Source organism: Ovis aries, chromosome 2, assembly GCF_016772045.2.
Source record: "Ovis aries strain OAR_USU_Benz2616 breed Rambouillet chromosome 2, ARS-UI_Ramb_v3.0, whole genome shotgun sequence".
Lineage (NCBI taxonomy): Eukaryota > Metazoa > Chordata > Mammalia > Artiodactyla > Bovidae > Ovis > Ovis aries.
This window is the reverse complement of record NC_056055.1, coordinates 54,774,758-54,789,448: the sequence shown is the minus strand read 5'-3', so window position 1 is coordinate 54,789,448 and position 14,691 is coordinate 54,774,758.

Genomic DNA, 14,691 nt, shown 5'->3' with positions numbered 1-14,691 from the left:
CTCCCCAAGTTGGAATATGTGCAATATCCTACTGGGGAGGAGTGGAGAATAATGATTAATAGCTCCAAAAAGAATGAAGAGGCTGGGCCAAAGTGGAAAAGATGCTTAGCTGGGAATGTGTCTGGTGATGAAACTAAAGTCTAATGCTGTGAAGAACAATATTGCATAGAAATCTGGAATGTTAGGTCCATGGAACAACATAAATTGGATGCTGTCAAGCAGGAGATGGCAAGATTTAACAATGACATCTTGGAAATTAGTGAACTAAAATGGTCAAGTGAATTTAATTCAAAGAGCCTTTGTATCAATTTCTGTGGGCAAGAATCCCTTAGAGGAAACAGAGTAGCCCTTGCAGGATACAAAATAGTCTGAAATGCAGTGTTTGGGTGCAACCTCAAAAACAACAGAATGACCTGTTTGTTGCCATGGCAAACCATTCAACATCACAGTACTCCAAGTCTCAACCACTGATGAGAGATACCCAGGAATAACAGGCAAGTTGGGCTTTGGAGTACAAAATGAAGGAGGGCAAATGCTAACAGAGTTTTGTCAAGAGAATAAGCAAACACCCTTTTCCAACAATACAAGGGACAGCTCTACACATGGACATTACAGGATGGTCGATACTAAAATCAGACTGATTATGTTCTTTGCAGCCAAAGATGGAGAAGCTCTATATACAGTCAGCAAAAAAAAAAAAAAAAAAAAAAAAAAAAGGCCTGGAGCTGACTATGGCTCAGATCATGAGCTCCTTATTGCACAATTCAGGCTTAATTTGAAGAAAGTAGAGAACACCAGTTGGCCATTTACTTATGACCTAAATCAAATCCCCTATGATTATAAAGTAGAGGTGACAAATAGGTTCAAGGGATTAGATGTGGCAGAGTGCCTGAAGAACTATGAATGGAGATTTGTGATATTGTACGAGAGTCAGTGATCAAAACCATCCTAAAGAAAAATGCGAGAGGCAAAGTGGTTTTCTGAGGAAGCTTTACCAATAGCTGAGGAAAGAAGAGAAGCAAAAGGCAAGGGAGAAAGGGAAGGATATACCCAATGGAATGCAGATTTCCAGAGAATAGCAAGGATAGATAAGAAGGCCTTCTTAAGTGAACAATGCAAAGAAATAGAGGAAAACAATAGAATGGAAAAGACTGGAGATCTCTTCAAGAAAATTAGAGACACTATGGGACCGTTTAATGAAAGATAGGCAAGATAAAGGACAGAAATGGTAAGGACCTAACAGAAGCAGAAGAAATTAAGAAGAGGTAGCAAGAATACACAGAAGAATTATACAAAAAGGTCTCAATGACCCAGATAACCACAACAGTATGGTCACTCATCTAGAGCCAGACATCCTGGAGTGTGAAGTCACATGGTCCTTAGGAAGCATTACTATGAACAAAGTTAGTGGGGGTGATGGAATTCCAGGTGAGCTATTTCAAATCCTAAAAGATGATTTTGTTAAAGTATTGCACTCAATATGCCAGCAAATTTGGAAGAAACTCAGCAATGTCCCCAGGACTGGAAAATGGCAGTTTTCATCCCAGTTCCAAAGACAGGCAATGCCATAGAATGTTCAAACTACTGTACAGTTGCACTCATTTCACATGCTAGCAAAGTTATGATAAAAATTCTTCAAGCTAGGCTTCAGCACTATGTGAACTGAGACCTTTCAGATGAGCAAGGTGAATTTTGAAGGAGCAGACCAACCAGAGATCAAGTTGCCAATATTCACTGGATCATGGAGAAAGCAAGGCAGTTTCAGAAAAACATCTGCTTCAATGACTATGCTAAAGTCTTTGACTGTGTGGATCACAACAAACTAGAAACTTCTTAAAGAAATGGGAGTACCAGACCACTTCGACTGCCTCCTGAGAAACTGTGTGCAGGTCAAGAAGAAAGTAGAACTGGATGTGGAACAACGGACTGGTTCAAAACTGGGAAAGGAGTAAGCCAAGATATGTATTGTCACTCTGCTTCCTAACCTTCTGTGCAGAGTATATCATGTGAAATCCTGGGCTGGATGAATCGCAAGCTAGAATCAAGATTTCCAGGAGAAATGTCAACAACTTCAGATATGCAGATGATATCACTCTAGTGGCAGAAACTAAACAGCAATGAAAGAGCCTCTTGATGAAAGTGAAAAAGGAGCGTAAGAAAGCTGGCTTGAAACTTAACTTTCAACAAACTAAGATCATGGCATTGGGTCCCATCACTTTATGGCAAATAGAAGGGAAAAAAAGAAAGCAGTGACATTTTGTTTTGGGGGCTCTAAAATCACTGCAAACAGTGACTGCAGCCATGAAATTAAAAGATGCTTGCTCCTTGGAAGAAAAGCTATGACAAACCTAGACAGAATATTAAAAAGCAGAAATATCACTCTGCTGACAAAGGTCCATATAATGGTTTTTCTGGTAGTCATGTATGTATGTAAGAGACCATAAAGAAAGCTGAGTGTGGAAGAATCGATGCTTTTGAATTGCGATGCTGGAGAAGACTCGAGAGTGTCTTGGACAACCAGAACATCAAACCAGTCAATCCAAAAGGAAATTGAACCTGAACTTTCATTGGAAGGACTGATGCTGAAGCTGAAGCTCCAATACTTTGGCCACCTGATGTGAAGAGCTGACTCATTGAAAAAGATTCTGATGTAGGGAAAGACTGAAGGGAAAAAGAGAAGAGGGCAGCAGAGGATGGAATGGTTAGATAGCATCTCTGACTCAGTGGACATGAATTTAGGGAGCCTCTAGGAGATAGTGGAGGACAGAGGAGCCTGGCGACTGTAGTCCATGAGCTTGCAAAAAGTTGGACGTAACTTAGTGACTGAACAACAATAGTCATGTATGGATGTGAGAGTTGGACTATAAAGAAAGCCAAGCACCAAAGAATTGATGCTTTTGAACTGTGGTGTTGGAGAAGAAGAAGACTCTTGAGAGTCCCTCGGACTGGAAGGAGATCCAACCAGTCCATCCTAAAGGAAATCAGTCCTGAATATTCTTTGGAAGGACTGATGCTGAAACCGAAACTCCAGTACTGTGGCCACCTGATGCAAAGAACTGACTTATTGGAAAAGACCCTGATCCTGGGAAAGATTGAAGGCAGGAGGAGAAGGGGATGACAGAGGATGAGATGGTTGGATGGCATCACTGACTTGATGGATGTGAGTTTGAGGAAGCTCTGGGAGTTGGTAATACACAGGGAAGCCTGGAGTGCTGCAGTTCATGGGGTTTCAAAAAGTCAGACACGGCTGATCAACTGAACAACAACAAATAGATGTTTGGTAATAACTAGTTTGTGTTTTAGTTTGCAATTTCCTAATAACATATGAAGTTGAGGCTGTGTTTACATGCTTATTTGCCATCTGTATATCTTCTTTGGTGAGGTGTCTGTTCAACAGGGTTTTATTTTCCTATTCATCAGTTGAGTGGTTTGCTTTTTATTTTGAGTTTTAACGGTTATTTGTATATTTTGGATAACAGTTCTTTATCAGATATGTATTTTACAAATATTTTCTCACAGTCTGTAGCTTGTTTTCTGATTCTTTCGATATTATTCTAGGTATATATTGCTTAATTCCCAGGTGGCGCTATTGGTAAGGAACACACCTGCCAGTGCAAGAGCCTGGGGTTTGATCTCTGGGCTGGGAAGATGCCCTGAAGGGCATGGCAACCCTGTGTAGTATTCTTGCCTGAGAAGTCCCATGGACAGAATAGCCTGGAGGCTACAGTCCATGGATTGCAAAAGAGTTGATCGTGACTTTGCGACTAACAACAACATATATTGCTGAGTTTGATTTGCTAACTTTTTTCAAAGGTTTAGCATCTATATTCACAAAGAATTTTGGTATACAGTGTTCTTTTCTTTTGAAGTGTTTGTTATTAGTGCAACAAATGCTTGCCTCATAAATGAGTGGGGAAGTGTTTCTTCTTTTTCTAGTTTTTGGAGAAGAGATTTTGTAGAATTAGTATTGTTTCTTTCATGACTGTTTGCTAGAATTCACAACTGAAACCAGTTGGGCCTGGAGTTTTCTTTGTTGAAAGGTTTTTTTCTATGAATAAAATTCGTTTAGTCATTCTAGATATAGGACTACTCAGTTATCTATATCATCTTGAGTGGATTTTTTGTGTGTGTGTCTGATTAATGCTCTCTCTCTCTCTCTCTTTTTTTTGGTCTTACTCCCTTGATTTCTGTTCTTATCTGTATAATTTTCTCTATTCTACATGATTTAGTTTCCTTACCTCGCCTTTCTGTTTCTCAACATGGAGTTTTAGGTTACTGATTTAAGAATAATTTTTTTCTTTTTCAACATAAAAACTTAGTGCGATAAAATTTCCTCTTGTTTTAGCTACATTCCACCAATTTTGACATATTGAATTTTCATTTCTTTTCCCGTCGAACATTTTCTTTGATCTGTTTGGATTGAAGGGTTATTTATAATTGTGCTGTTTAATTCCCAAATAATCAGGATTCTTCCACGTATTTTTCTGTTATTGACTTCTAGTTTAATTTGATTATGGTCAGATTATTTTTGGTTAGTTAATATTGTTTTCAATTGGCAAAATTTATTTTATCACTCTGAATATGATTTCTTCATCAACATTCAAAGTGTATTTGAGAAAAATGTGTACTGTGCTGTTGTTTGATGGCTGCTGCTGCTAAGTCACTTCAGTCGTGTCTGACTCTGTGTGACCCCATAGATAGCAGCCCACCAAGCTCCCCTGTCCCTGGGATTCTCCAGGCAAGAACACTGGAGTGGGTTGCCATTTCCTTCTCCAATGCATGAAAGTGAAAAGTGAAAGTGAAGTCACTCAGTCGTATCATACTGTTAGCGACCCCATGGACTGCAGCCTACCAGGCTCCGCCGTCTATGGGATTTTCTAGGCAAAAGTACTAGAGTGGGGTGCCATTGCCTTCTCCAACACGTTCCCTAAATATTAGTTAGATAAAGTTGGTGATAACAGTGCTCATGTTATCTAGATCCTTACTGACTTCCTGCCTTTTTATTCTATCAGTTACTGAAAAGAATAATGATGTCTCCAGTTGTAATTGTGAGTTTATCTGTTCTATTGTCTTTTGCTTTATGTATTTTGAAACTCTATACACAATTTAGGATTGTTATGTTTTCTTTAGAATTGATCCTTTTATTATTACACGATGTCTCTCTTTATATAACTTTGATTATGTACCTTGTTCTGAAGTCTCTTTTGCTGGATATTATTATAGCTATTCCAACTTTCTTTTGGCTAGTGTTTATATTAATATCATATATTTCCTTCTATCTCTTAAATTTTACTTTATCTACATCTTTGTGTGTAAAAATCCCCTGGAGAAGGAAATGGTAACCCACGCCAGTATTCTTTTTTTTTTTTTAGCTGTGTGTTTTTTTTTTTAATTTTTTTTAAATTTTTTTTTTAGTTTTTTATTTTTTTAATTTTAAAATCTTTAATTCTTACATGCGTTCCCAAACATGAACCCCCTCCCACCTCCCTCCCCATAACATCTCTCTGGGTCATCCCCATGCACCAGCCCCAAGCATGCTGCATCCTGCGTCAGACATAGACTGGCGATTCAATTCTTACGTGATAGTATACATGTTAGAATGCCATTCTCCCAAATCATCCCACCCTCTCCCTCTCCCTCTCCCTCTGAGTCCAAAAGTCCGTTATACACATCTGTGTCTTTTTTGCTGTCTTGCATACAGGGTCGTCATTGCCATCTTTCTAAATTCCATATATATGTGTTAGTATACTGTATTGGTGTTTTTCTTTCTGGCTTACTTCATTCTGTATAATCGGCTCCAGTTTCATCCATCTCATCAGAACTGATTCAAATGAATTCTTTTTAACGGCTGAGTAATACTCCATTGTGTATATGTACCACCGCTTTCTTATCCATTCATCTGCTGATGGACATCTAGGTTGTTTCCATGTCCTGGCTATTATAAACAGTGCTGCGATGAACATTGGGGTACATGTGTCTCTTTCCATTCTGGTTTCCTCAGTGTGTATGCCCAGCAGCGGGATTGCTGGGTCATAAAGTAGTTCTATTTGCAATTTTTAAGGAATCTCCACACTGTTCTCCATAGTGGCTGTACTAGTTTGCATTCCCACCAACAGTGTAGGCGGGTTCCCTTTTCTCCACACCCTCTCCAGCATTTATTGCTTGCAGATTTTTGGATCGCAGCCATTCTGACTGGTGTGAAGTGGTACCTCATTGTGGTTTTGATTTGCATTTCTCTAATAATGAGTGATGTTGAGCATCTTTTCATGTGTTTGTTAGCCATCTGTATGTCTTCTTTGGAGAAATGTCTATTTAGTTCTTTGGCCCATTTTTTGATTGGGTTGTTTATTTTTCTGGAATTGAGCTGCATAAGTTGCTTGTATATTTCAAAACAGTATGGTACTGGCACAAAGACAGACATATAGATCAATGGAACAAAATAGAAAGCCCAGAGATAAATCCACACACATACGGACACCTTATCTTTGACAAAGGAGGCAAGAATATACAATGGAGTAAAGACAATATCTTTAACAAGTGGTGCTGGGAAATCTGGTCAACCACTTGTAAAAGAATGAAACTAGATCACTTTCTAACGCCGCACACAAAAATAAACTCAAAATGGATTAAAGATCTAAATGTAAGACCAGAAAGTATAAAACTCCTAGAGGAGAACATAGGCAAAACACTCTCAGACATAAATCACAGCAGGATCCTCTATGATCCACCTCCCAGAATTCTGGAAATAAAAGCAAAAATAAACAAATGGGATCTAATTAAAATTAAAAGCCTCTGCACAACAAAGGAAAATATAATCAAGGTGAAAAGACAGCCTTCTGAACGGGAGAAAATAATAGCAAATGAAGCAACTGACACTCCAGTATTCTTGCCTGGAGAATCCCATGGACGGAGAAGCCTGGTAGACTACAGTCCAAGGGGTCGCAGGGTTGGACACAACTGGGCGACTTCACTTAGCATATAAATGGGTATTGCTATTTTATCTAGTGTGATAATCTCTTATTTTATTTGTTTAGACCATTCACACATATGTGATTATTGATATGAGTGGACTAAAATCTCCTCACTTGAAAGCTATTTACAATTTGTTCCATTTATCATTTATCCCTTTTTTTCTCTTTTTCTTCCTTCTCTTAGATGAATCAAGCATTTTTTATCCCATTTTATCTCCTCTAATGAATAATTATTAATATTTATATCTCTTTATAAAAGTTTTTAGCTGTTACCCTAGGGTTTACAATATACATCAGAATCTACCTTTAAATATTTTAATACAATTTCATTTGTAGTGTAAGGACCTTACAATATGACAAGGGAAAAATGAATTTTGTTCAGTTTACTCTGTGTCAAGAAGGTTTTATTTCTTTATGTATATATGTTTGTCTTACATCATTTCTTCTTATAGCTGCATATATATTTGCAGTTGTTGTATCTGCTTGATGAATTTACTCCTATATCACTAATTTTATGTTACCTTTTTTCTCTCTTAACCAGTTTCGACTAAAAATCTATTTTAACTGATATGCCTAGATAATTCTGTTCTCTTTTGTTTACCATTTACATGAAATATCTTTTTCTGTCTTTTCACTTTCAACTGTGTGTGTCCTACAAAGCTAAAATGACTTCTCTTGTAAGCAGCATATTGTTGACTTTTGTGTTTTTTTCATCCACTCAGGCATTTGGCCTTTTTATTTCAGAATTTGATCCAGTTATGTTTGAAGTAATTATTGATAGATAAGGACTTATTAGTGTCATTTTGTTAGTTGTTTTCTGACTACTTTAAAAAAAATCCTTTTGTTCATGTTTTCATTCTTGCTATCTTTGTGTGTTTTTCCATTTTTTTGGAGTGGTATGCTTTTGTTCATCTCCTTTGATCTTCTATGTATCTATAGTAGGTGTTTTTTTTTCCTTTTGTGGTAGCCATGAGACTTACATAAAACATTTTATAAATATAAGCTAATAACAACTTACCTTCAAACTCATACAAAACCTCTGCCCTTTCACTTCTCCCCCATATTTTGTGCTATTATATCACATTTTATGTATTTTAATATTGTGCATCCTTTAGTAAATTACTGCAGCTATGATTATTTTAATACTATTAAAAATCTTTTCTACTAGAAATATAAGTACTCTATATACCATCTCTACAGTATTAGATATTCTGAATTTTACTATATATTTACCTTTACCAATAAGTTTTATACTTTTATACATTTTCACATTGTTACTTTGTGTTCTTTTATTTCTTGAATAACTCCCTTAAGCATTTCTTGTAAGACATATGTAGTGGTGATGAACTCCCTTAACTTTAGTTTATCTGGGGATGTCTTTATCTCTCATTTATTTCTGAAGAATGATTTTTCTAGGTTTACTATTCTTTGTAGGCATTTTTTTTTTCTTTTGAGTACTTTGAATATATTCACTGTCTTCTGACCTGCAGAGAAATCTGCTGATACCCTCATAATGGAATGTTTTTCTCTTGTTGACTTTAAAATTGTCTATGTATTTTTTACTTTTAACATTTTGATTATAATGTGTCTTGGCATAATATTCTTTGGTTGATCTTACTTAGGGCTCTTTGAACTTCCTACGGTTGATGGCATATATTTTTTCCCAAGATTTGGAATGTTTTCAAATATTATTTTCTTAAGTAAGCTTTCTACATCTTCCTCTCCTCCTGGGACTCCCATGATGGGAATATTTGTTCATTTGCATATGTCTCATGTTTCTTTGCTTTTTTCTTTCTGTTTCTCTATTTGGTTAATTTCAAATGATCTGTGAGAGTTCAGTGATTCTTCTGCAAGATCAAGTATGTTGTTGAAACTTATTATTGAACTGTTCAATTCTGTCATTATTTAGCTCAGCTCTAAGATTTTGGTTTGTTTCTTTCTTATCATTCTCTTTCTTATTAAACTTAATCAACATTTTTTTCAAATATTCTTTTTCTAATTTTATTTTTTTGTTTGTCTATATTCTTTTGCATTTCACTGAGTTTCTTTAAGATTGTTATTTTGAATTCTTTGTCAGGAAAATCATAAATCTTCATTTCTTTGGAGTTGGTTATTGGAGCTTTACTAGTTGCCTTGGTGTCATATTCACTTGCTCTTTAGAGATACCAAAGGAACATTTCATGGAAAGATGGGCACAATAAAGGACAGAAATGGTATGAACCTAACAGAAGCAGAAATATTAAGAAGAGGTGGGAAGAATGTATAGAACTATACAAAAATGACCTTAATGACCCAGATAACCACGATGATGTGATTGCCCACCTAGAGTCAGACATCCTGGAATGTGAAGTCAAGTGGGCCTTAGGAAGCATCACTACAAACTAAGTGGAGGTGCTGGAATTCCAGCTGAGCTATTGCAAATCCTAAAAAATGATTCTGTGAAAGTGCTGCACTCAATATGCCAGCAAATTTGGAAAGCTCAGCAGTGGCCACAGGCCTGGAAAAGGTCAGTTTTCATTCCAATCCAAAGAAAGGCAATGCCAAAGAATGTTCAAACTACCACACAATTGCACTCATCTCACACACCAGCAAAGTAATGCTCAAAAGTCTCCAAGTGAGGCTTCAACAGTCGATGAACCGAGAACTTCTAAATGTTCAAGCTGGATTTAGAAAAGGCAGAGGGACCAGAGATCATATTGCCAACATCCATTGGATCATAGAAAAAAGAAGCAGAAAATATCTACTTCTGCCTCATTGACTATGCCAAAGCCTTTGACTGTGTAGATCACAAAACTGGAAAATTCTGAAAGGGATGGGAATACCAGACCATCTTACCTGCCTCCTGAGAAATCTGTATGCAGGTCAAGAAGCAACAGTTAGAATGAGACATGGAACAATGGACTGGTTCCAAACTGGGAAAGGTGTACATCAAGGCTGTATATTGTCACCCTGCTTGTGTAACTTCTATGTAGAGTACATCATGTGAAATGCCAGGCTGGATGAAGCCTAAGCTTGAATCAAGGTTGCAGCAAGAAATATCAATAACCTCAGATACACAGATGCCACCACCCTTATGGCAGAAAGCGAAGAGAAACTAAAAAGCCTCTTGATGAAAATGAAGGAGGAGAGTGAAAAAGCTGGCTTAAAACGCAGCATTCAAAAAACAAAGATCATGGCTACCGGTCTCATCACTTCATGGCAAATAGATGGGGAAAGAGTGGAAACAGTGTGAGACTATTTTCTTGGGCTCCAAAATCACTGCAGATAATGACTGCAGCCATGAAATTAAAAGATGCTCCTTGGAAGAAAAGCTGTCACAAACCTAGACAGCATATGAAAAAGCAGAGACATTACTTTTCCGACAAAGGTCCATATAATCAATGCTATTGTTTTTCCAGTAGTCATATATGGATGTGAGAGTTGGATGGTAAAGAAAGCTGAGCACTGAATAATTTGAACTGTGGTGTTGGAGAAGACTCTTGAGAGTCCCTTGGACTGCAAGGAGATCAAACAAGTCAATCCTAAAGGAAATTAGTCTTGAATATTCATTGGAAAGACTGATGCTGAAACTGAAGCTCCAATATTTTGCCCACCTGATACAAATATTTTGGCCAACTGACTCATTGGAAAAGATCCTGATGCTGGGAATGACTGAAAACAGGATGAGAAGGAGACGACAGAGGATGAGATGGTTTGATGGCATCACTGACTCAATGGACATGAGTTTGAGCAAGCTTTGGGTGTTGGCGATGGATAGGGAGACCTGGCGTGCTACAGTCCATGGGGTTGCAAAGTCAGACACGACTGACCGATTGAACTGAACTTATGATCCATGTAGCCTTGCATTGGTGTTTGTGCATTTTAAGATGAAAAACACCTCCTCCAGGTTTTACAGCCTGGTTTTAGCAGGTAAAGATTTCTTGTTTATTCCCTGGGCTGATAGGATTACCTCCAGAATCCAGAAGTTGTACTGCCTTGGAGCTGGTTATGAGGCTGTCACATGTTTGTGGTGGGGTTTGTGGTTGGTGGGCTTATTACAAGGGTTTCTGGTGGGTGTGGATTTTGTCTGGTCCTTTGGTGTATTGGATTACTTTCAGTACCATGTTTAGTAGGGTGGTTCTTGGACAAGGATTTGCTTCAGGATCCACAGTTGGCTTATTTGTTAGTGGGCCTATTACCAAGTGCATGGACAGGTGTGGGTTCTGCCAGCTTCCTGGAAAACCTCCTGCCTTGGTCTCTGGATTGATCTCCAGATAGGCTGGTCTGGTCTTGGACAATAGCAAAAAGGGACTGGGGCCAAGCCCTAGGGCTGTTTCAGGTTCCATAGTCAAGATCGAGGTCTCTAGACCTGGTCTGAAGCCGTGGATGAGCATATCTTCCTAACAGGCTCCTGCATGGGTTCAACTGCTTCCTGACCATGCCTAGAGGGACTGGAACCAGTAATAGGGCCCTTTTCTGAATCTCCTGAGGTGCAGTTCTAAATTTCCCACTGGATCCCTGGGCCAACAGTACTGCTTGTGAACTGTGACTGAAAGGACCTGGAACTGAGTATAGCGTCCTTTCATGGTTTTCGGCAGCACAGATAGAAGTTTCTCCTGCTGAGTTCTTATGCTTGCAGAATTGTTTGAGAAGTGTAGCTGAGAGGGTGAAGAAGGAAATGGCAACCCCCTCCAGTATTCTTGCCTGGAGAATACCATGGACAGGGGAGCCTGGTGGGCTGCTGTCCATAGGGTCGCACACAGTTGGACACGATTGAAGTGACTTAGCATGCATGCATGCATTGGAGAAGGAAATGGCAACCCACTCCAGTATTCTTGCCTAGAGAATCCCAGGGACAGAGGAGCCTGGTGGGCTGCCGTCTATGGGGTCGCACAGAGTCAGTCAGACATGACTGAAACAGCTTAGCAGCAGCAGCAACAGCTGAGAGGGACTGGAACTGAATATTGGCCCGTTTAGGATCTCTGGAAGCACAGACAGTAGTGTATTCCACTGGGACCCTGGACACTCAGGATTGTAGGCAAACTGTAGCTATGAAGGGCCTGGAGCCTTAGTATAGGGCCCATTATGAATGTTCAAGGTTACGGATGGGATTGTTTCCCACTGGGTCCCTTGACCTGCAAGAATGTGGCAAACTATGATTATGAGGGAGCTGGAGTGTCCTTTCAGGTTCTCTGGGGCACAGATGGGAGAGAGTTACCTTCCAGGTCCCTATGCCAGCAGGACTGTTCACAGAATATGACGGGGATGAACTGGAACCCAGTTATAGGGCTCTTTCAGAACTATAGGGGCTCTCAAACTGTGGCTGAGAGGAGCTAGAGCTGGCGTACAGGCTAATTCAGGGTCCACAGTTGAGACAAAGTTCTCTCTGCCTATTACCCAGTGCTCACGTGGGTGTGACTTCTACTGGTTCCTTTGGTATATGATGTCAGTCCTGGTGGCTCAGAGGGTAAGGAATCTGCCTGCAGTGCAGGAGGCCCAGGTTTGATCCCTGGGTTGGGAAAATCTCCTGGAGGAGAGAATGGCTACCCACTCCAGTATTCTTGCCTGGAGAATTCCATGAACAGAGGAGCCTGGTGAGGTCCAGTCCATGGGGTCACAAAGAATCAGGCATGACTGAGCAACTAACACTTTGATATATGATGCTTGATAGGACTGAGTCAAATGGGGCTGCCAAGTCCTCAGAGGCTGGAGATTTTTCTGGGGCTGTAGCTGGGACCATGGTCAGTGATTCAGCTGCTTAGGTGATATCTTGCCTTTTCAATATGGCTGTCCTCAGCGTTAGACTTAACTGAGGCTTTACAGTCTCCAACCTGGATTCTAGCACTCCCAGAAAGGTACTTTTATGAGTGAATGGATACCAAATTGTTTTTCAGAAGGGATACAATTGAAGGACATCTTATTTGACCATCTTGCTGATAATTACTTACATTAGTTCTTATAGAGTAGGATGACTGGCAAAAAATTCCTACAGTTTGTATGTGTCTGTGAAAAAAAGTTTTATTTTTCCTTCAGTTTTGAAAGTTATTTTTGCTGGGGTTGAATTTTGGGTTGACAACTTCATCTTTCAGTATTTTAAAGATACTATATAATTATTTTCTACTTTGCATAACTTCTGAAGAGTAGTTCATGTTTTAAATATTTTTTTTTCTTTTGCATGTAATGTCTCTTTTTTCCTCTGGCTACCTAGTTATCTCTTGTGTTTTGATTTTAACAGTTAAAATTTTTTTTTTCACTGTGTTACTTGGATCTGTGGTTTGGCATTTATAATTAATCCTAAAAAATTCTTGGTCATTATTTTTCAAATATTTCACCCTGTCCTGGTCTCTCTCTCTTTTTCCTTCTGGGATTATAATTATGTGTACACTGTACTGTTTGATATATTGTCCCACAGCTCTTGCATGTTCCATCCTTTTTTATTCTCTTTTTATCTCTTTATATTTCAGTTTGGATAACTCTTTTGACCCAGTTTTCTAGTTCACTGATTCTTTAGTCTACTTATGAACCCATTGAAAGTATTCTTGTTCTCTGATACTATGCTTTTGATTTCACATTTCCATTTGATTCTTTTTTGCAGTTTCCATCTATGTGCTAAAATTATCCCTGTGATGTTAGGTATTGTCCAACTATTCCATTAGATCCTTTAACATATTAATTCCTACTTATTTAAAATTTTATGTCTGACATTTAACATCTTTGTCATATCTGACTTTGGCTATGATGATCACTTTGTCTTTTGGGAGTGTTTTTTTTTTTTTTTTTTTTTCCCATGCTTTCTATGCCTGTCCTTTTTGTTGAAAGCCAAACATCTTAATTTTTTTTAAAAATTTTGTGTTGGTGTATAGTTGATTAACAATGTTGTGTTAGTCTCAGGTGTATAGCAAGGTGACTCAGTTATACATATGCCTGTATATATTCCTTTTCAGATTCTTTTCCCATTTAGGTTATTATAGAATATTGAGCAAACTTCCCTGTGCTATACAGTAGGTCTCTGTTGGTTATCTGTTTTAAATATAGAAAGCTGAACATCTTGTGTAGGACATTAGAGATTGACATAAATAATTTTTAGCTTTGGAAGTGAGCATGCATTTCCTTTAACCAAGCCTTTAGTACCAGGATTTGTGTTAATCTAATTAAGAGCTGGGCTAGGTTTGAAGTTTATTGTTGCTATGATAGCCCTATTACACAATGGATTTTACATTCTACTGGGGTTATTTTCTGTTTAAGATAGTAGTTAGCTTGAAAGAGTAATTTTTTCCAGTGATTATCCTCAGCCTTAAGTCTTTCGTTTGTGCCGTTCCTCTGACATATCTGGCTCTTGCATGTTACTTGTGACTCAGTGCTTCTTAGTCTGGCAGTGGAACTACGGTAGAGTTCAGTTCAGTTCAGTCGCCCAGTCATGTCTGACTCTTTGTGACCCCATGGACTGCAACACGCCAGGACTTCCTGTCCATCACCAACTCTTGGAGTTTACTCAAATTCACGTCCATTGAGTTGGTGATGCCATCTAACCATCTCATCCTCTGTTGTCCCCTTCTCCTCCTGCCTTCAATCCTTCCCAGCATCAGGGTCTTTTCCAATAAGTCAGTTCTTCGCATCAGGTGGTCAAAGTACTGGAATTTCAGCTTCAGAATCAGTCCTTCCAATGAATATTCAGGACGTATTTCCTTTAGGTTAGATTGGTTGGATCTCCTTGTAGTCCAAGGGGCTCTCAAGAGTCTTC